The sequence below is a fragment of the Amblyraja radiata genome, chromosome 9, assembly GCF_010909765.2.
Source record: "Amblyraja radiata isolate CabotCenter1 chromosome 9, sAmbRad1.1.pri, whole genome shotgun sequence".
In the NCBI taxonomy this organism is placed as follows: domain Eukaryota; kingdom Metazoa; phylum Chordata; class Chondrichthyes; order Rajiformes; family Rajidae; genus Amblyraja; species Amblyraja radiata.
In genome coordinates, this window is record NC_045964.1 from 69,412,246 (window position 1) to 69,435,865 (window position 23,620).

Here is a 23,620-nt window from a genome sequence, read left to right on the forward strand (position 1 = left end):
TAGGGGCTTCTTCACCTGAACCAGCAATTCGGTGGCTTTTACTGTCATCCCAGCCCTTGGGGCCACACATGCCTGCCCACTGCGGTCCCAATCTATCCCGTTCCCGGGGTTCTGCCACCACTTGACGAAAGTGATTGATGCCCCTACCGGACACGCCTTGGCAGACCCCCATAGACATAAATAAAGCCCCTGGTCATAGGCCCACCATTTGTCCCAACATACAGTGATCCCTCCCGGTGACCCCGTGATGGTCCGGTAGGTATCATTGTCCAGTCTTTCCCAGTCCGAGGATCGATCCCTCATGTTCAAGCTCAGCTTCCTGAGCCACCACCATCTCCCCAAAGGAACGTCCCCCTTACAGGTTAAACACACCCGCCTGCCCTCAGTCACCCTAACCCGGTCGGTAGCCATCTGTATCTCGGCACAGGGTATGGATGCTTCCCCGTAGGCGAAGCTCCTGTGGCTGGAGAACCTGGTCGAGTTCGACCCCAGCCACCCAGGCCATCTTCCCTCATGGGAGTATCCGGCCTGGCTATCCGCTACCAGGTTTCCTTGCCCAGTAGACACGAGGGGTGCTCTATCCCCTGAGCACCCATATACGATGGACTCCTCCGTGTCCCCGCGACGCGCCACGCACATTCGGAGGCACATCATTGCCATCATCCATACGGCGGGGTTATCCATCTGGAAAACAAAGCAAAACACCTCCTTGCCTCCACAAAGCTATCCGCCTAAAATGGCATTTGGGGTTTTGTTTTGTCTGTTATGGTCCACTTTTCCACAGCACATCCCTTCGATCCCGTACTGTCTGTCCCTGTACTCCCCTGTAGCTATACAAAACCTTATATCTAATTACCAAACACTACATCTACTTACACACAAACCAATGCTATATACAACGCCACCCGTCTCCGGGTGGCCAACTCATAACTGGTCCCCGTCACGCTGGGGCCACCCCTCTGGTGGGCCCTCCCGTGCAGGCCAGAACTCCTCCTGTCGAGGGGCCTGACTGCCCCTCACCTCCCTTTGCACTACGGGGTTTTGAGTTACCCCTACGTTCCCTGTGGAGACTGGGCTCCCTCCAGCCGCACTCCGTAGTGCCCTGTTTCGGCCACTCTCCTTCCCGGCCCTCCTGTGGCCGGCCCCAGTCCTAGGTTTAATTAGGGATGGGGACCACCTTACTGGGGGTTTAGGGACCCTGTCACTCCTACGTCTGACCGGGGGTTCCCACACCAGAGGTGATACCTCCATCTCCTCTGCTTCTGCTAGTTCTGCCTCTCTTAGGCAGTCTACGGTACCTGCCTGCGGAGGGCTGGAGTCAGCCTCCTTCTCCGCTGCTTCCAGTCCTCGCCCTGGAACACAGCCGGCTACTTCAGGCTGACTACCTGTGGACTCACCTGGCTCCCCTACGGTTTCCACATCAACCCGGGTCTGTTCTTGATCTTTACCCCCATACTCCTGCCTGAAAATGGCTGCTGAGGCAGCCTTTAAAATGGGGTCTTGTGCCTGGACCATGGTCAGGTCCGGGGCCAAAACCACTCCCGCACTCTCCTTTTCTCGAGGCTGCTCCCTGGCTGCAGCTACCTGTCCTTCCTCATGGGGATCCCATGCTTTCCCACTCCTGGCTCCTTCCCTGGCCAAGCAATCCGCCCTCTGATTTCCCTCGCCTCGTGGACTATAGGGCGCCCTACTAGATGGAGGGGATGTATGGGGGTTGTTCGTGTGGACAATGCTACTGGAAGCACCAATGTCCAGCAGATAACTCCCGACCACATCCTGGACCTCCATCTTGACCCAGGGCCTCCCACATGGGCCACACTCTAACGGGCATAGGAATGTGGGCTGTTTCACTGGCAGTCATAAAGGTGCCGGGGGTGCGGATACGGGCGCGCCCTGGCCTGTTGCCATGGCTACCTGTCCGGACCCTCCCGCCTTTGACTGCAAATAGGTAATTAGATCTTTTATATCTATTGTTACCGGGGTCCTATCCCCCACTGCTCTACTTAGGTTTCTGCACTCCCTCTTGTAGTGCCCGGGCTTCCCACACCCGTAGCACACCGGCCTCATCTCGGAAGAGGTCTGGCTGCCTTCCTCTTTCCACTGCCTCCTTTTGGGGGGTGCCGGTACTATTTTGTGCACCTTGCCCTTAAAGGGCTCCTCCTCACTTCTCACCCCATTGCGATACGCAAGGGTGAGCTTCCTGATCACCTCCGCCTCGTTAAGGTTTGGGTCAGCTGGGTCGAACCAGTGCTCGGCCCTTGCCCTAACTCGCGGGAGGCAATTCGCCACCAGAGTCTTCAGCCAGTGAGCTGTTCTCCCATCTAAATTCTGCCTATCTAAAGGCATCCCACACGCTCCCTCATACACTGCCCACAGCCTGTCTGCGAACATGTCCGGGGACTCAGCTACCTGCTGCTCCGTCTCCCCCACCCTGGTGAAAGGACTACCCTGATTCAACCCCATGGCCTCCAGAACCGCTGTCTGTGCCGCTACCCATGTTTCAGGTCTTCCCCCTTCCCTGGAGGTCACTGCCTTGCATAGGTATGAATCTAGGGTCATCAGTAGCAGCTTTACCCGTTCTACCTCATCGCAATCGTTTATTTCGGCTGCCTGCTGCACCTCCATAAAATGCAATGACGGGTCTCCTGCCCTGGTTAACTTGGGAACCTGAGCCACCATCCCCCTCAGCACATGTGCCCCATGGGGAATGATGATATCACTCTCTATGGGCCCCCTATCTGCCTGCCCTACCGGGGGACCATATTTCCTTTGCCGTGCCGGGCACATCTGCCCTACTCTGGGCTGTTGCCCCTTTACCCCTGGCTCTCCCACCATGATCGGTAACCCCACCACCTCGTGGTGTGCTACACATGGCGCGGAAGCCGCTAACTGAGGGTGCTCTCCCGCCCCTCCTTGGGCCTGTCCCTCCCCGGACAACCCGAACCCCACCTGCCGACCCGGACCTATCCCCGGCGCCTCAGGAGGCGGTCTATTCCCCTTTGCCACTGGGGAATCATCTGCTGAGGGAAGCCCTCTGCCCCCGGGGGACCCCCCTGGTCCTACCAGGTGAACCCGTCCCCTAGTCTTGGACAGAGTCTCCTCCAGCTGCGCTATCCTCGCCTGGCAAGGCCCGTGATCACTATTGCCTAGCTCGCTACGGGCCACCCTGTATGCTGCTTGTATATCCTGGAACTTTCCCTCCAGCTCCCTGCACTTCTGTGTACTCTGAGCCAGGAGTTCCTGGGCGTTCCTTTCCCTCTCCTTTGCCTCTACCACCTGGCATTGGAGGAATTCCTGGGCATTTCTGTGGGACTCCCTCGCCTGCAAGATACACTGCCTGGCTTTACTGCATTCTTCAGATAGCCCTTCCCCTTCTCTAGCGCTTTCTTCAGCGCTGGCCCTAGCTTCTCTCTGTTGCTCTTCCAGTCTATCTATCTGTCTCTGCATATTGGCTACCTGCTGTGATAGGCACGCTAGCCAAACTGCCTTTTCCTGCCCTTTATTATACAGTTTGCTTTCCGTCCATTGAGCTGCAGCTTCTGCGGGCTGCTCAGCTCTCAACAGTGCTATCACCCATTGTTTGGTGAGATTGATCTTTTTAAACAGATAAGAGGAGATTCTCTCCTCCATCTTGCTACGTTCTCTCACCCCCTCTGACAAATCACATATCCCAAACCACCGAGGTCCTGCCATGGTCGCCATTCTGTAGGGGTTTTGTTTTTCCCTTTACTCCACAAAAGGATTCCCCTAGGTTCTAGACCTCGGAATTATGGTGGGATATGATAAAAGGTTGAATTGACCAGAGTGTGCCGATGAGAGAAAACAGAAACCAAGATGGACTCAAAGCAAGTCTAAAATTTACAGGCTTTATTAAACAATGAGAAATCGAATCTCACCAACACTACACAATGCGTGGCTAAACTTATGCTTTAAACTAAAACTATGGACGAAAACTATCGGGCACGTCGTAAAACTTACTTTAACACAAGTTACTTGCAAGCATACTCCCCCTTGACCTTTCTCCCCTCAACCTCCTATTTCGGGAAATTCACCAGGTCACCAGGATACTCACAGCGAAGTCGATGCAGGCCCACGAGCTGTCCAGCAGAGCAGGAAGAGCAGGAAGAGAGAGCGAGTTCTGGCTTGACTTCGGCTTTTATACCTGAGCTTCCTTTGAAACCCCCAGGTGGTCCTCTGGATAAAAGGGGTTCTCTTGATGTTGCCCAGTTTCGATCTGGCATGAACAATAGGCTTCCGATGATAAGGGGTTTGCTGATGTCATGATCCCTCAGCCTGATCGTTATCATCCCCGATGGTGATTGTGCTTGTGCTGGCCTGTTTACCAGCGTCTGCTGAGGCTTGGTTCCTCCCTTTGTGTATCCAAGAGAATCTCGTTATCTCCGTCTCAGCCTTCCCTGTTCACACCGTTGTGTGATGTCCAAGTCCACAGGCCAGACGGGTTTGATTCTTGATGTGTATTGGGGGGGGTTTTTTCCGTTGCAGCCAGCAAATTTGTCTTTTAAGATATCCATGTGCTTATTCAATTTCTTCCATAATTTTGGAGGATTTGCCCAAATAACTTACACCCGGGGAAAACAATCCAAGTTTGTCTAACTTTTCCTTTCAGCTAATACCCTCTAATCCACGCTGCATGCTGGTAATTAGGCTGAAAATCTCCCATAAACTTCCATAGCATTAGCAAAATGATTCTTAAAAGATACATCCTGTTTATCATTACCATTCAATTGGTTCATTCATGCATGGGAACAGCTCACAAAGTCACGATTCTTCGTGAGATAGTCAAACACAAGTTGTGTGAGTAGCAAACAATATTATTATTATTATTAGAAATATAGAAAATAGTTACAGGAGGAGGCCATTTGGCCCTTCGAGCCAGCACTACCATTCATTGTGATCATGGCTGATCGTTCCCAATCAATAACCCGCGCGTGCCTTCTCCCCGTATCCCTTGATTCCACTAGCCCCAAGAGCTCTGTCTAACTCTATCTTAAATCCATCCAGTGACTTGGCCTCCACTACCCTCTGTGGCAGGGAATTCCATAAATTCACAACTCTCTGGGTGAAAACGTTTTTTTCTCACCTCAGTCTTAAATGACTTCCCTTTATTCTAAGACTGTGGCCCCTGGTTCTGGACTCGCCAAACATTGGGAACATTTTTCCTGCACCTAGCTTGTCCAGTCCTTTTATAATTTTATATGTTTCTATAAGATCCCCCTCATCCTTCTAAACTCCAGTGAATACGTGAATATATTATTATTATTATTATTATTATTATTATTATTATTATTATTATTATTATTATTATTATTATTATTATTATTATTATTATTATTATTATTATTGTTATTATTATTATTATTATTATTATTATTATTATTATTATTATTATTATTATTCAACACCCCACACTAGATGGTGCTATTCCCAAAACAATATATTTTGTGTAAGCACTACTGTGTACATTTGGTCCAAGTTTGCTGCCATTCAGTGCTGAAGACTGCAGATGGCCTTGGAGAATGCCCTCAAACAACTTGCAGTCATTCTCCATGACCCTCAGAATAAAACATCTCAGCGAGTGTGGCGGAAACCAGGAATGGAAGAGATGCTGTTTGCAGGATTGAGGAAGTGCAGCGTAGGTTTACAAGTTTATCTCCCGGGATGGCGGAACTGTCATGTGCTGAGAGAATGGAGCGGCTGGGCTTGTATACTCTGGAGTTTAGAAGGATGAGAGGGTATCTTATTGAAACATATAAGATTATTAAGGGTTTGGACACGCTAGAGGCAGGAAACCGATATTGGGGGAGTCCAGAACCATGGGCCACAGTTTAAGAATAAGGGGTAAGCCATTTAGTACGGAGATGAGGAAACACTTTTTCTCACAGAGAGTTGTTAGTCTGTGGAATTCTCTGCCTCAGAGGGAGGTGAAGGCCGGTTCTCTGGATACTTTCAAGAGAGAGATGGATAGGGTTCTTAAAGATAGCGGAGTCAGGGGATATGGGGAGAAGGCAGGAACGCGGTATTGATTGGGGATGATCAGCCATGATCACATTGAATGGAGGTGCTGGCTCAAAGGTTCGAATGGCCTACTCCTGCACCTATTGTCTATTGTCTATTGTCTATTATCATTTGCATGAGGCTAGAGCTGCTGCCTCACAACACATAGAAACATAGAAACATAGAAAATAGGTGCAGGAGTAGGCCATTCGGCCCTTCGAGCCTGCACCGCCATTCAATATGATCATGGCTGATCATCCAACTCAGTATCCTGTACCTGCCTTCTCTCCATACCCGCTGATCCCTTTAGCCACAAGGGCCACATCTAACTCCCTCTTAAATATAGCCAATGAACTGGCCTCAACTACCTTCTGTGTCAGAGAATTCCAGAGATTCACCACTCTCTGTGTGAGAAATGTTTTTCTCATCTCGGTCCTAAAAGATTTCCCCCTTTATCCTTAAACTGTGACCCCTTGTTCTGGACTTCCCCAACATCGGGAATAATCTTCCTGCATCTAGCCTGTCCAACCCCTTAAGAATTTTGTAAGTTTCTATAAGATCCCCCCTCAATCTTCTAAATTCTAGCGAGTACAAGCCGAGTCTATCCAGTCTTTCTTCATATGAAAGTCCTGACATCCCAGGAATCAGTCTGGTGAACCTTCTCTGTACTCCCTCTATGGAAAGAATGTCTTTCCTCAGATTTGGAGACCAAAACTGTACGCAATACTCCAGGTGTGGTCTCACCAAGACCCTGTACAACTGCAGTAGAACCTCCCTGCTCCTATACTCAAACTTTGGCTTTGGCTATGAATGCTAACCATACCATTCGCTTTCTTCACTGCCTGCTGCACCCGCATGCCTACTTTCAATGACTGGATTACCATGACACTCAGGTCTCATTGCATCTCCCCTTTTCCTAATCGGCCACCATTCAGATAATAGTCTACTTTCCTGTTTTTGCCACCAAAGTGGATAACCTCACATTTATCCACATTATACTGCATCTGCCATGTATTCGCCCACTCACCCAGCCTATCCAAGTCACCTTGCAGCCTCCTAGCATCCTCCTCACAGCTAACACTGCCCCCAGCTTCGTGTCATCTGCAAACTTGGAGATGTTGCATCCAATTCCCTCGTCCAAATCATTAATATATATTGTAAATAGCTGGGGTCTCAGCACTGAGCCTTGTGGTGCCCCACTAGTCACTGCCTGCCATTGTGAAAAGGACCCGTTTACTCCTACTCTTTGCTTCCTGTCTACCAGCCAGTTCTCTATCCACATTTGAGCCCAGGGATTTGTGTTTAGTTTTGTCACGTGTGCCGAGGTACAATGAAAAGCTTTTTGTTGCATGCTAACCAGTCAGCAGGAAGCTGGATTCAATCCGGACCTCATGTGCTATCTGTGTGGAGTTTGCACGTTCTTCCTGTGACTGCATGGGTGCTCCAGTTTACTCCCACATCCAAACAACTGGCAGGTTTGTAGGTTAATTGGCTTCTGTAAATTGCCCTTCGCATGCAGGGAGTGTGTGCAAAAGTGGTATAACGTAGAACTAGTGAGAAGGATGATCAATGGTCAACATGGATTTGTTGGGCCGAAGGGCCTGTTTCCATACTGAATCTTTCAATCAATCACCCGATGTGGTTCACCTGGATGATGATGGTTAAGCTAATCAAAGCTCTTTACGACATTTTACTCTGAAACCCATGGTATCATCACACAATTATGAAAGAGTATTCACAAAGATATTAATAGATTTTTTAAAAATGAGCAAAATCCTGGCAAGTAGATTTCAATGTAGGCAAATATGAGGTAATGCATAGCGAACATAAAAAGGACAGAATGTGGCACGTTTAAATGGTGAAAACCTCATGGAACAGAGATTCAAGGAGTCTGCTTAGTCTGTGATATTTCAAACGTAAAATAAACAGAGGTTACAGGGTTACAGGGTTACAGAGTTTCCTTTATTGTCATTCAGACCGAAGTCTGATCGAAATTTCGTGCCTGCAGTCATACATACATACAATACAATAAAGAAAAAAACGAGATAATGAGAGAGATAAAGGGACTGTTTAGTGTAGTGATACAGGGCGGAAACAGGCCCTTCAGCCCACCGAGTCCACACTGACCAGTGATCCCCGAACATTAGCACTATCCTACGCACACTAGGGACAATTTACAATGTTAACAAGTCAATTAACCTACAGACCTGTGTGTCCATGGAGTGTGGAAGGAAACCGGAGATCCCGGAGAAAACCCACGTGGTCACTGTAGATGACATGTGCATGTGCCTTTAACATAGTGACCTCACCACTACTAACCACTCCCCATATCAGAAGTATAAATGTAACCTCCCCACCCATTGATCTCTCTCTAGCTCCTGTGACAGACCACGTACAGCTAGGGCAGCAATGTTTGTGTATTACCAATAAATGTAGTAAAGACAACAGTGTGTTATCAAGATCTTTACATGGTGTCAGAAGTGGGATTCGAACCCACGCCTCCACTGACGCCTCGGCAATGTCGCCTGCTGATCATGACATTAACTTTGCCAGTGCTGCTGGCCGCCGGCGAAACGCAGGTCCGCCACGGCAACAGGTTTCCCATGCCCCCGGGGTCGGCAGCCCACGACGTTGCCCCAACTGCAATTTTTCTTCCCATCAGTTCAATGTGTGCCCTGCTTTGGGCAAAACATGTAATTTTTGCAGGAAGTTAAACCATTTCTCTGCAGCTTGCCGCTCCAAGGGGAAGCCAGTACCCGCTCCACGGAGAATGTTAAACAACATTGCTCAGGCTGATAGCGAGCTTGGTTCCCAGCACCATCCTGACGAACTCCCTTTGTCTGATACCAGTTCCTCCCAGGGGGAGGCAAGCATTTTTGCGCTCTTGGATGCACATGCCCTGATAGCGGACCCTTCAGTTAGAGTTACTGTCAATGGTTCGACCTTCTCCGCGAAACTCGACACGGGGGCCGTGACCAATGTAATGTCAATAAGCCTTTTCAAAAAGAGCAGGAGCCGGAGCGGTGGACGGAACCGGGGAACCCGGAGGAGAAAGAGCCAGCGGAGGCAGAGGAGGGGACGTAGGTGCAGCAGCGGGTGGACGGGCAGTCGAGCCAGGGCTGGCAGGTGGCGAGTGAGGCTGAAAGAGCTGAGAAGGCAGGGACCGAGGCACGCGCGGGGCGGCAGGCAGCGTGGCGGACAGGGGAGGGGAGAAAGGGGCGGCAGGCGGCGGTGGTGGCTCGTTGACAAGCCGCAGATGTTGGCGGGTCCGGCGGTAAATGGTACCGTCGTGGTCGACCAGGTAGGACCGTGGCGAGCCAGCTTCACCGACAACGGTGGCAAGCCTGGAGGGACCGGAGGGGGACTGCATCCGGACGACTTGGCCGGGGAACAGACGCGGAAGGAGGCGGCAGGACTGGTCGTGGGAGCGCTTTTGCACTTCGTGCTTGAGGGCAATGCGCTCCTGGACAGCAGCTGGCTGGAGGGCAGATGGCACGAGGGACCGCTGGGTCACAGGGAGTGGAGGTCTCGTAGTGCGAGACATCAGCCGCTGAGCTGGCGAGCCCAGGGCAGTGTTGCGGGAGATGTTACGAAGATTGAGGAGGGCCAGGTAAAAATCGGATTCGGACAGTCTGCAATGTTCCAGCAAGTCCTTGGCACTGCGGACAGCGCGCTCCGCCAGGCCGTTACTCTGCGGGTACTCTGGGCTGCTGGTGTAATGTCGGAAGTTCCAGCAGGCAGCGAAACCCCGGAACTCGGCACTGGTGAACTGGCTGCCGTTGTCAGATTGGAGGGTCGCCGGGGAGCCGAAGGTTGCGAAGTGGCGGCGCAGCTTCCCGATGACGGCCGAAGAGGAGAGGGAGTGCAGCTGATCGACCTCGAACCAGCTGGAATAAGAGTCAACAAGGACCAGGAAGTGCTTGCCACGCCACTCGAAAATGTCAGTGGCGAGGGCCCTGCCTTCTCAGCTCTTTCAGCCTCACTCGCCACCTGCCAGCCCTGGCTCGCCTGCCCGTCCACCCGCTGCTGCACCTACGTCCCCTCCTCTGCCTCCGCCGGCTCTTTCTCCTCCGGGTTCCCCGGTTCCGTCCACCGCTCCGGCTCCTGCTCTTTCTGCAGAGGGAGGAGATGGCGAGCTGCGTACCTGGTCCGGCCGACTGGTTAAGCCGCCTGTCCGCTATGGTGAATTTGCTTAGCTGTTTGCTCCTCTGTTTGTTTAACTGTTTGCTTACCTGCTCGTAGCGCATGAGACGTGGTCGCCCCGTCACTACTGTATTGCTTTGTTTCCAAGGGGAAGGATGTAGATGACATGTGCATGTACCTTTAACATAGTGACCTCACCACTACTAACCACTCCCCATATCAGAAGTATAAATGTAACCTCCCCACCCATTGATCTCTCTCTAGCTCCTGTGACAGAACACGTACAGCTAGGGCAGCATGTTTGTGTATTACCAATAAATGTAGTAAAGACAACAGTGCGTTATTGAAGCTCTTTACAGTCACAGGGAGAATGTACAATTCCGTATAGTCAGGGTCAAACCCGGGTCTCTGGCACTGTAAGGCAGCAACTCTACCGCTGCACCACTGTGCCACCCTAAAAGAGATTGTAAAGGACCCACACCATCCTGGCCACACACTCATCTCCCCGCTACCTTCAGGTGGAAGGTACAGGAGCCTGAAGACTGCACCGTCCAGGTTCAGGAATAGCTACTTCCCCACAGCCATCAGGCTATTTTATATCAAAGTCACATGAGTGACTACAGGAAGAGCCCGCCAGCCCACATACGCATCAATACTTCGACGCATGGCGCGAGAATCGGAGCAGTTTGACCGCCGTGGAGGCTCCGTAAGTGCTGGCGGCTGGAATTTAGTCGGCTGACGGCTCGGCCGGGACAACCGCCATGCAGGCTCTAAAAAAGAAGCAGGCAGCTTCATTCATTATGCTGACGACTCAATTCAGACCTAGCCAGAGGCCTTTGTTAGGCACAGGGCCATCGGGCTCACCTTGGTAAAGAGAATGTGTTGTACTCTCTGGTAACTCCTTGAACTCGTATTCCCACACCAAGCGGATGCTACGCTACAATTCAAGTCGCATATGGATCTGATGTATGTTCTGATTCAGTCAGACACTGGAGGTTGTAGGTTAATGCCATCAGTTAAGGCAAATCTAAGTTGAAAGGCTTTAACCCCAGAAAGTTTTGAGACTTCTCAGGGAAGGATTCACCTTGGACAATGTCAGTAGAGGGTCTTCTGTGTTATACGCAGTCTAAACTCAATTTGGCTTGGATGGTACAGGCATAAGGCCTCTCCAATTTATGCTAACATTTCTCAAAAGTAAGAAGATACCGCTCCACGGAGGCTGGTTGGAGCACCAGGCCTACTCTTCTATCAAAGCCAGAGGGCTTTTATCTGCAGGTTCAGCACTCACCACGGTTGTTGTGCTTTTTTCATACTCAGTACTGTCCCCAGAGGGTCATGATGTATGTGCAAAGGGACAGAGCAATGTCTAGGATCAGCTGACTGTTAGTCCTTCTGTCTGAGGCCAAGGATCTTCTTGGTGGATGTTACAGCAAGTGCCTTCTCAGGAACTGCCTTGATCTCATCTTCAGTCATCGTCTGTCTTCTCATGGACAGCAAAGCAACATTGAGCTGGAGGTGGTTTGAGTATGCGAATGTTATTACATTAGTCACATGAGAGCTGCTGTCAATATTTAAGTTGGGGTTCGACAAACAAGTGGGGACAAATAACCTCTGGAATCTTTTCAGTTTACAAATCACAACCGATTATAAGGTTCATTTTCTGGTTGATTATTCCTCCGCGGCAAGAGAAGCCAAAAAAATTACGTCCTTAGGGTCAATAAAGGAAACTATGGTTATCCAAGTGGAAACAGAGACATCTCACAAAGGTTGAGCAGTCTGCCCAAGAACAAGAGGGGTGTAGTTCTAATATTTTCTCAAGGTTGAATAAAAGTGGAGCATACCAAATCAGGTTAAGATTTGGCTAGTCTGATCATGTGTTTGGTTAACCAGTTTAAGATGGATAAATGCCTTTCAACAATTTAGCTGATTCACAGGATGTAGGGCCTCAATCGATCTTGAAGATGCATACTTTTCCATATCTATACACGAGAGGCACAGATATTTCTGACGTTTTTTGATAACAAAGCCAGTGGTGGAAGTTTCAGGCCTAGGGGTTGTCTTCAGGCCTAGGATATTTACAAAGATTCTAAAGCTAATGCTGCCCTACTCAGATCAAAAGGGCATTGTGTCATGGTATTTATAGATGACATGCTTTTGTAGCTGATAAGACTCAGAGGTTTTATCAGTGGATGCCTCTTACGATAGTAAAGATGAGGCGACATGAATTTTAATAGTGCCAGTTTGGCCTACTCATTCAGGGTGTCCATTGTCAAAGGTGGCTAAAAGAAGCTTCTACTTGCTCAAGGTCACGATTGATGGCTAGTTCAGCCTATTTCTCATGCAGCTAGCTCTGCATGGTTGTATGGAAAGTTTGTGAAGAAGACACGTGAGCTACTTTTAAACAGAAGTAGCAGAGGTTTGTGGTTCTTTCAGTTTGGGCTTAGAGAAGCGATTATGTTATAGCACAATTGACACTGCTCCTGCTGCTTTGTCCTTCCCTCTAGTAGTATAAGTGGGACAATACATGATTGGTTATTCACCCACTGTTGACTAACGTTATGCAAAGTGTCTTTTATATGAACACTCTAAAGCCTAGACTCATAGTAGTGTGGAATGTGTATCAATAAAAAATATTATTCAGATATTCATCTACTGTATTCCTAATGGGAGCGGTATTTTTTAAGTTAATTATGCTTTAGCAACTGATTTCAGCACAAAGAACACAGTATTTACTCAATCTCCAGCTCGGTCTCTGTGTCATAACTGACATGAGGGTAGCTTGTTATGGGAATGATCTCATAAAGCAAAATGGGCATGGTTGGGTACAATTTGTAGTTGACAGCATACCCATCAGATTGGAGATTGGGGGTGTTATTATGTATAAAGGTACACTGAGCTTGCTAGTACCTTTGAGATGAAGGATAGTTTCTACATTGTTATTTCATAGTTTTCTCAAGAGATTGCTGGTGCAGACTATCTCAACATGAATAGAGGGTAAGCAGCTAATAGCGGGTGTGAATTCAAATAATCTCAAGTCTCACTCTTCAAAGGGGGCTGGCTCATTGGCAGCAATAGAATGGATATTCCCATTTGATCATCTTCTTGCAACAGCAGGAGGCTTACATAGTGCACTTTCAGAAGTTATAAAATTTGGTTGAATATGTCTGGATGATAGAATTCTGAACAGTGTTGCATGAGTTATTGTCTAACTCAAAGTCAATTGGGACAGTGGTCCGATTAAGGGCAAGGGACATGCATGTCAGTTAGCATCATGTTGTTAATAACCCAAGTCTTTTCTACCATTTATGTTTCACACGCAGATTGGTTTACTGCATGAAACCACAGAGCTTCGAAGGCTTCACGTAGTCACTCACATGACTTCGATATAAAATAGAAAGATTAAACGAGAACTTACCATTTGATGTTTGACCTTTATTTTATGAGAAACGTGCCCTCCACCCTGAATCTCATAAAGATCATTCGGTAAGACGAGGATTATTAATCTTTCTATAGTTTAAGTTCGTGCAAGTGGTCTGTAGTTTGATACAGTTCTTCTGAAGATTGACACGCATGCGGGCTGGCGAGCTCTTCACGTAGTCCCTCGCTTCTACTTCTCATAAAATACAGAACAAACTTCAAACGGTAGGTTCTCGTTTAATATTTCTATTAAACTTGGCTCGGACAAAACTCTAAACATTAATAGCCCATTATCTGCTTATTTGCACTTTATCTGTTTATTTATTCATGTGTGTATATATTTATATAATGGTATATGGACACACTAATCTGTTCTGTAGTCATGCCTACTATGTTCTGTTGTGCTGAAGCAAAGCAAGAATTTCATTGTCCTATCAGGGACACATGACAATAAACTCACTTGAATCTTGAATCTTGAAAATAGTTAACCTTTAATAAACTCTAATTGTCATAGTGATGAGGAATGAGAGACCAATTAAGATGTTTTAGAGACCAATTAAGATATATGTTGCTGTTAAAAAAATCCTACACTTGACTGGAAATAATAATAGTAAGATTAAACGAGAACTTACCAGTTTGAAGTTTGATCGTTATTTTATGAGGAGTAACGTTGAGGGAATACGTGAAGAACCCCACCAGGACGCATGCGTGTCATTCTTCAAAGCAGCGGTGTGAAATCACAGATAACTGTAATGACTAAACATAGTAAGATTAGAGAAGAGATACCAGTTGAGTATATGATCAAGGGTGGGAGCGGAGGGCACGTGTTCCCTCAACGTTACTCCTCATAAAATAACGATCAAACTTCAAACTGGTAAGTTCTCGTTTAATCTTACTATTTTACTTCAGAGTCACGTGAGTGACTACGTGAAGATTTTAAAGCTCTGTGATTTCATGCCGTTGAAACGAGTCCATGCATCACATCTGCCTTGATTATGGGGAGAATAGTGTTAACATCATTAGACATCAATACGATATTGAAAAAATAACGATAAATTTATTAACACCAAATTATAGCCCCTATTTATGGGGTAAAATTATATTACAGAACTTAAAATTGTTTCTGCAAATGTTCCAGGTTCAATTACTGGTTTGTTATAAAATCGTTGGAAAGTTTTCTCCGTTGACCATCCTGCTGTTTTGAGGATTTGGTCCATAGGAACATCCAACTTCATAGCTGCCGATGTAGCTGCAGCCCTGGTGGAGTGAGATTTAAAAATGTTAGTGTCTACTCCAGCCTTTATTAGGACCTGCTTTAGCCATCTCAAGATGGTCTGGACTGTCACTTTTTTTGTGTGGCTGTTTGTAGTTGATTAAAAGTGCCATTTCTTTGCCTCTGATGATCTTAGTATACTTCATATATAATAGTAAGTGTGTTACAATACAGAGACAATCATCTGTCGGGTAGGCCCTGAATTCTATTTTTAGGCCTGCTGACCCCTGTCTGTTTTGTTTGACTAATTCATTGATGTGAAAAGTTAAATTTCCAGATGAAATAGTCATGTTGTCCAGCCTTAGTTTCTGTAGCGACTGGACCCTTTGTGCCGTGACCAAGGCCATCAGCATGACTGTTTTCATAGTTAGTTTCTGTAGGGACAGAGCTTTAGCTGGAGACCAGTTTCTTAACATGGTCAGTACAATGCTCACATCCCATATTTGGGAGTACCTGGTTCTTGGGGGATTAACATTAAAAATGCCCCTCATGAGTTTGGTTACCAGGGTGGGTCCCAACAGAATGCCGCTCTGTTCCTTGACACAGGTATGTTGACAGAGCACTTCTGGCACAGTTGATGGCACTATAACTGAGCCCCTCATCGTAATGGAGGCTTGCCAGGAATTCCAGAACAGACGGGATGTTCATAGATCCGTGGGTGATGTTATTGTTGTGACAGTACATTTCCCATTTCTTGATGTACACCAAGTACTGTTTTTTGGTGGACTGTCTGTGGGCCGCTGAAATAATATCCACTGTTCGGTCCGTCAGTCCCAGGTGTAGTAGAGGTGCTTTCAAACTCTACAAATTAATAGGTTTGTATAATTATGACATGGGTGACTTTCCCTTGTTACGGGATGAACCAGTAAATTAGGTCTATGATGGATGGTGATGCATGGTTCTAATACCATGTCGAGTATCACCGGGAACCATGGTTGAGTAGGCCAATCGGGTACTAGCAAAATACCAGACGCAGAGTCTTGCTGTATTTTCCTTAATACCCGACTGATGAGGCAGAAAGGAGGGAATGCATGAATAAATAATTTCCCCCAATGCAGCGGAAATGCATCTGTTGCCGCTGCCCCAGGGTCTGGTTCCCATGAAACATAATTCGATAACTGGTGATTGAGCCTGGATGCGAATAGGTCGATATCTGGTGTTCCATACCGTGCTGTAATTTCAGCAAATACATTTTTATCCAACATCCATTCAGTGTTTTCATTGAATTTGCGTGACCTGGTGTCTGCCACTAAATTTAGTTTACCTGGTAAGTAGGTAGCTGATATCCAAATATCTCTCTGGATACACCATTGCCTAATTTTGTTGGCCAGATTGTCACATTATGTCGATTTGTTTCCACCCATATGGTTGATATATGCTACCACGGTGGTGTTGTCAATTTGTAGTCTAACATGCTGGTGATATAACCCAGAACAATATGACTTAAGGCTATGGAATGCACTTAACATTTCCAGGTAGTTTATGCCCAGTGTTTGTAATAATGATGCCTCCTGTGCATTCCATCTCCCTCCACAGCTGGAGATGGAATTGGTAGCACCCCAACTAAGTGCACTGGCATCAGTTTGTAGTACCATAGACGGTTTGCTGATAATGATTGGATTGGAACAATGCCTAATGTTATCTTTCCACCATTTTAGTTCCATTATGGCCTCTGTTGGTAGCTTCATTGGTCTGTCAAAATGACCACAATTAATTTTGAGTGCTCGTATTTTAGCCCTCTGTAAATTTCGATAATGTAAAGGTCCGAATTGTGTGGCTGGAAATGCAGCCACTATTTTGCCAATTATTCTTGCTACCAGTCTGATGGATGGTTTAGTGATGTCAATGATTTTGCTGCAAGCCTCTATTAAGGCTGTAACCTTTTCTTTCGGCAAAGTCACTGACATGTGAACTGAGTTAATGGTGAACCCCAGATAATCCATTGTGTTAAACAACATCTGTGGTCACCTCTTATGGGTACTGTATAGTAAGCATCTTTTAAATCGATGCTTGCCATGTAGTAACCTTTGGAAATCAATTGCTTAGCAGTAACAAAGGTTTCCATCTTGAAATGAATATATTGTACGAAAGTATTCAAATTAGTCAAATCTATGATGATGCGGCAACCACCATCTTTCTTGTTTTTGATAAAGATTTTGGACACGAATTCTTGTGATTCGTGTTGGGTTTTCTCAATTACTCCTTTTTTATAAAGCCGCTGTAGTTCAGCATGTGCTTTTGATTTTTCTTTGCCTGTAATCGCGAACATTCGGTTCAATACATGCTGAACTGGAGGGTTATGTTTTTGTATAAATTCTATAGTATAACCCTATACTGCTTAAAATATAAGTGTCGGTAGTTAACTTATTCCATGCATCCAGATAGAATTGTAATCTCCCACCAACCTCCATGCTCCCTTCAATTCATAAGGAACCAGACCCACCTACCTCCATGGTTACTAGTGGTAGGTTTGTTACTTTTTCGGCATCCTCCGTGGACGTTGAGGCGCCGGTGTCTGGGTCTGTAGTTGGGTCGGTGTTGAGGGTTTGCGCATTTTCCAGGAAGGCCGGTCTGGGCCATGGCCTAAAAAAGGCCGATGTTGAGTGTTCCTGGCCTTCGAGCTTTCACCAGTTTGTCTTGGCCGACTGGTGGGTGCGTAGGGGTGCTGTTTCTGGCCAAAGTAGTTTTTGGACGTTGCTTTAATGAGCCCCAGGGTTTTAGCCTCTTCGTCAAGTTCTTTTACCTCTTTGGATAAGTCACCTCCAAATAGTAATATTGGTGGTTTGGAGGTTCCAGGTTTGCACAGGCCTGCAAATTTGGGGTCTAAAACCGGTTGGATGGCACTCTTCCTAATACTATTTAACTCGTATTGGGAGTTGCAAAATAAAGCCAGTGCATCCTGCTGATCTTGTGTCATGTCTTGTTCGTTTAATGTGCGGGCGAAAGCCGTAATTCCCGCTGTTACGACTTTCAGAACTTTCTGTAGTTTCAAGTCCCTGGCTCTGATTGATGCTCCGACATGTTTCCAAACACATTGGTTGACACTGGGAACATTTAGTGATTTGCAGTTCCCTGGTGGTAAGTGTCTTGCTGTGGTGTCCAATAATGCCTGTCCTTGTAGCTGGTTGAATGACATGTAGTCGATACTTGCAGCTATTTTAGGCTCCAGGTTTTGGCTAGTTTGGTCGGGTTGAATGAACTGGGACACCATATCCAATAGGTTTTCTTGAACCCCATGCACACTAGGGGTATGTTCTGCACACCCCTCTTCAGGGTCAGCCCAGAATTGACCCCCCGTACTCCCCTCTGATGAGGGAGAAACACTGTGCAGCCCTACAAGAGGCACTGCTGTAAGACTTACTAGCTGCCCACTGTGACTAGGCTCCATCTTCCGGAGCCTGCCACTTTGGAGTATTTGCTCCAACAGCCGCTCCAACTGGCTCCAATGCTCTCGGGCACTGGCCGCTCGCGGCTGCTCCTGTTCCTCAAGCCGCTCCAACCGGCTCCAATGCTCTCGGGCACTGGCCGCTCGTGGCTGCTCCTGAAGCCGCTCCAACCGGCCCCAATGCTCACGGGCACTGGCCGCTCGCGGCTGTTCAAAGTCGGACTCATCGGAGTCAACGACTCTGTCAGTTTTTTGCTTCGCTCTACCGCCCGGCCGCGGTGTTGATTTGGCCGGTGCGGGAGCGAAGTCGGGCACAGCTGTTCCCATTACGGGAGATTGGTGTGCCGTTGGCCGCTGCTGGCTGCCCGCAACTCCGCGGTTCTCCCCCGCCAGCTTTTTCGCAGCCTTCTTGTTTCTCGTGGATCTGTCCATGCCTCCACCTGTGAAGTAAGTGGAATGAACGCAGAGTCTCCTTACCTGCTGTTCCCGGCTTTCAAATTCTGCCGCTAAGGGGAACGTCGTTCCCCCTGCTGTGACTCGTTGCAATGCGTGTAGCGATATGACATGCATGCGTCCTGGCGGGGTTCTTCACGTAGTCACTCACGTGACTCCGAAGTAATATCTATATTATTTGGCTTCTTTAGAGGATACTGAATGAAATAGGGGTTGTTGGCTATGGTCCAGAACTGCCTGATCCTATCCAATTGTATGAGCTAGGCAGCCTTGGTTCTGTTTAATGTTTGAACAGCACACCACTTATGATCACAGAGCACAGTTGGAGAAAGGGGTGCTACTAGGTCACTCTGCCTGAGAAACACATGCATTGGCAGACATAGGACCAAATAGCATGTTTGAATGAGTGGAAACTGCAATTCCTCAGCATTCGTAGGTTTAAGGTGAAGGGGAAAATATTTAATAGGAATCTGAGGGATAACTTTTTCACACAAACAGTGGTGGGTTTAGTTTAGTTTAGTTTACAGTGAAAGCAGCCCTCTTCGGCCCGACCAATGATCCCCGCACACTAACACTATCTATACACACTAGGGACAATTTCTACATTTACCAAGCCAATTAACCTACATACCTGTACGTCTTTGGAGTGTGGGAGGAAACCGAACATCTCGGAGAAAACCCACGCAGGTCACGGGGAGAACGTACAAACTCCATACGGACAGCACCCGTAGTCAGGATCGAATCTAGGTCTTATTCGCTGTAAAGCAGCAACTCTACCGCTGCGGCATCGTGCCGCAAAACAAGCTGCCAGAGGAGGTGGTTGAGGCAGGGACTATCCCAACCTTTATACAAAAGTTAGACAGGCACATGGATAGGACAGGTTTGAAGGGATATGGGCCGAATGCGTGCAGGTGGGACTAATTTAGTTGGGACATTTTGGTCAGTGTGGGCACGATTGGGCCGAAGGGCCTGTTACCACACTGTATCACTCTATGGCTGTGACTCTACGCGTCCTAATGTTATCTCTCTCAATAAGACATCAACGGCATGGAATGACCCTGAAAACTGGTTGGTGCAAAGCTATCCAAGTCTACATGAGGCTGCTCTTGAATTTGCAGCAGCTCGGAGAGTTCTGTGAGCTTCATAAACGATTGCTTAAAAAGCATGTCCTTAGAAACATAATTATTCATGTTTGGTTGTTGGCTGGAATTGCCATCTATCAGCCCAGTGAGTTTGGAAATCAAACTGAAGATGAACTTCAAATGCTGCATCGCAGCAAAAAGGTACTGAGGCATCGCAAATCCCACAGCGATATCAGGAACTGTGTTTCCTAATGGTTATTAAGATACTGTGTGTAGGAATAAAACTGCAGATGCTGTTTTGCACGGAAGATAGACAGACACAAATGCCAGAGTAGCTCAGCAGGACAGGCAGCAATTTTAGTTTAGCTTAGTTTAGATTTTGGGTTCAGCGCAGAAACAGGCCCTTCGACCCACCGTGCCAGCACCGACCAGCGATCCCTGCATATCAATATTATCCTGCACAAAAAGGAAAATTTACATTTAAATACCAAGCCAATTAACCTACAAACCTGTATGTCTTTGAAGTGTGGGAGGAAACCGAAGATCTCGGAGAAAACCCACGCAGGTCACGGGGAGAACGTACAAACTCTGTACAGACAGCACCCGTAGTCAGAATCGAACCCAGGTATCTCGCGCTGTAAAGCAGAAGCTCTACCACTACGCCACCGAGCACTCTGGAGAAAAAGACTGAAGAAAGGTTCTGAGATGAAACGTCAACCTATTTATTTTCTCCAGAGATGCTGCCTGACCTGCTGAGTTCCTCCAGCATTTTGTGTATTTTTTTGTCATTAAGATTCTCCGAGAAATAGTCAGAACATTGTGCTACTCCATCCTAAATTGACTTTCAGCTCCACAGTGTAACTGCCCCACATCGGCAGTTAGTTAAATTCTGAACCTCACGGTTTTTGGTTCCTAGCTGTAATAGTGGCGTTCCTAAGGGCGGAACTAAATTGCCGACAGGTGGCACGGTTGTTGGCGCACCTTGGAGGGCAGCAACGAATAAGGAAGCAACACAAAGGGGATAGATACACCGCCAAAATAAGTTAAATGTTAAATAAGCAAGATCATAAAGAAAGACAGAAGCCATGACTAAAGCGGCCTTTTCACGGGGCGACTTGACGCAAGAGTTAACCGGAGTTTAACATCGTGGGAACCTCGTGCGATAACAGTACGGCATTCGTGGACCACCGTGGACCACCGTAGCGCTAACGGCAGGTAATCGTGTAACTTGATCACTCGGGAGAAAATTCAAGAAAGTTTGAATTTCTCCAAGATTGACTTGTACACTTGTGGTTGAGCATTGCAACATTATATGAACGTAGTGGCCAGTGCGATATCCGTAATAACTCTTGCGGGTACCGTTGGAACTCCTGCGAACGGTGAACCCGGAAGCTGGACAGAGGGGACAGAAGGTGAGTAAAAATTATCTTCTGTGGGATTGAATTTTAAAAATAAATAAAAATAAAGATTTGCATCCGCATATGGACATCAACTTATTCATGAGTTATGTTAATGAGATTCAAGAAAATAACTATAATCTTTAAAAGGGACTTTAAAAGGGACTTTACTGAAAGGTTACGCATTTTTATGGTCCGTGAGAAAATTTTCACGTACTTCTTTGAGAGATACAGCTCGGAGTCCTCGGGTCCAGGGGTCCGGAGAGCTACCAATCAATGTTGTACAGAGACCCGTGTAAGGAGTGAACTGCACATGCTGCTTTAAACCGAAGACAGACACAAAAAGCTGGAGTAACTCAGCGAGTCAAGCAGCATCTCTGGAGAAAAAAAGCTGATGTTTCGGGACGAGACACATCTTCAGACTCAATTCCGATTAGGCTGTCTGAAGAAGGGCTCCGATTCGAATCGCCACCTATTATTTTTCTCCAGAGATGCTGCCTGACCCGCTGACTTACTCCAGCTTTTTATGTTTTTCTTCCCAGATCTGACTTACCTGCTGAGTTACACCAACATTTTGTGTCCTTCTGTGCGTATTAACCAGCATTAACCAGCGTCTGCAGTTCCATCAGATTTTAGAGATATAGCGCGTGGGAACTCCTGCGAACGGTAAACCCGGAAGCTGTACAGAGGGGACAGAAGGTGAGTAAAAATATCGACAAGGGAACATGTGTCCTTCGAGGACGTCCCACCTAATTGTCATTGTTGGATAATCTTTTTAACAGGAACACTTGCAGAGATGGCTCCCAGAAAATCTCAAAGAAAGGGGGTGAAGCGTGTCAGAGATGTTTTTGCCATGTTGCGCTATTCAGTTTCTATATTGTTTCAGTTTCTATATCTATATTGTTGCTCTATTCAGTTTCCCAGGGGGTCGGGACGGGACTGGAGTTGGGAGGGAAATGTGGAGTCGAGGGAGAGGAGGGGGAGACAGATGGGGGTGTCTTCATTTACTGGCGGCGGGTGTCTGTCACTGAAACAGGCAGGTGAGATTTCACATCCACCTTGTGTGTGTCTTTCTCTCTCTCACCCTCCCTCTTACACAGGCTGAGAGACTCTGCCTCTGTGAGTGTACGTCTCTTTCTCCCCCTCTCCCACACGCAGTAAGACCGAGGTACTGTGCTCAGTCCATCTGTGTCTCCCACATACACAGTAAAATATGTCTCCAAATGAGCCAATTCAACCAAGGGAGGATATATATAGTGTGTGAAAAAAAAAGTTACATCATTTGTGTCACGTGTAGTTCACGATGTTCATTCAAGATTTAACGCGAAAGCTCGGGAAACGGACAAGTCACTCGCACAAATAACAGAAATGCCGAGTACCGTGGGAACTCTTTATCTACCCCCCGTTATATCGTGCGAGACTCGTGCTGGACCACGACCTCTTCACTCTGGTGACATCTTGCGTCAACTCGCCCCGTGAAAAAGCCCCATAAGAAGAAACCAAGAAATACCTCTTAAGTAGTAAGCAGTGGACGAGGTATGTTGTTTATTTGCTTGGTTAGTGTGGTGTTGTGTTGCTGGATGGACGTACATGCATGTATTTTGTAAACTGCATTTTTATTTTTGTTTGTTTCCTCGTTTTTGGCTCAGTTCTCACGGGTTGGTTGGAGCCGAAAATAAACCCCGTATTTAACCACGATCTCGGGCCTCGTGTACTACTTGGGAGCTACAGTGAGAACTCGACTGCTCTGCATGAGTAGCCGAGGAGGACGTCACCAGACGGCAGCAGCCGAGAAGAGACGAACCATATCCATGCTGCGTGTGTATCTTCTACCACCACCTACGCCGAAACACAAGAAGAGCAAGCCCACAGGAAGGCCCAGGTGCCCCTAGTGTTAATATTGCTGCTAAGAAAAAACTCGTGTTTTGCACAAGAGACTGATATATTATCTACATTTTCATTTAATAAGTTGATGTTGTTATTTTCTACAACTAAAGGACTTTAAGTGTTTTGCACAAGAGACTGAGATATAATGTGCATTTCATTTATGTTGTTACCTTTCCTTATTGAAGGCCATTGATACTCACACTGTGTTGATATTGAGAATTAGTTTATTGATGCTTACACTGTAAAAATCCTGTTAAAACAAGCAGTACTCATAGTAATTTAAAGGTGCATTTCTGTTACTTAACAAGTGTTTAATGCATATGTAACTTACCTGTGGAAGAGTTGATACCTTTATTTGTCTAATTATCACTCATAGTGATTTAAATTGATAACAGTATAAAAATTATTTATTAATTAGGTACTTACTCAACATAAGAAAATATTAGATTTAAACCAAACTAAAGTAATGTCAGAGTTTGAGCTATCCCCTGAAAGTGACAGAGAAGATGATGAAGGCGATGACACAAAACAGCACTGCCCAGACGCACAGCCACAAACGAGCAAAGGC

At 46.9% G+C, this 23,620-nt stretch overlaps 1 long non-coding RNA gene across 1 annotated transcript; it reads left to right on the forward strand.

Annotated features, from left to right (window-relative positions):
• The first annotated feature begins 22,654 nt into the window (after nucleotides 1-22,654).
• LOC116976608 lies at nucleotides 22,655-23,426 on the forward strand. The gene is made up of 3 exons (XR_004412998.1): nucleotides 22,655-22,701; nucleotides 22,815-23,199; nucleotides 23,338-23,426. It is a non-coding gene; the product is annotated as an uncharacterized LOC116976608 (long non-coding RNA).
• Nucleotides 23,427-23,620: the final 194 nt, after the last annotated feature.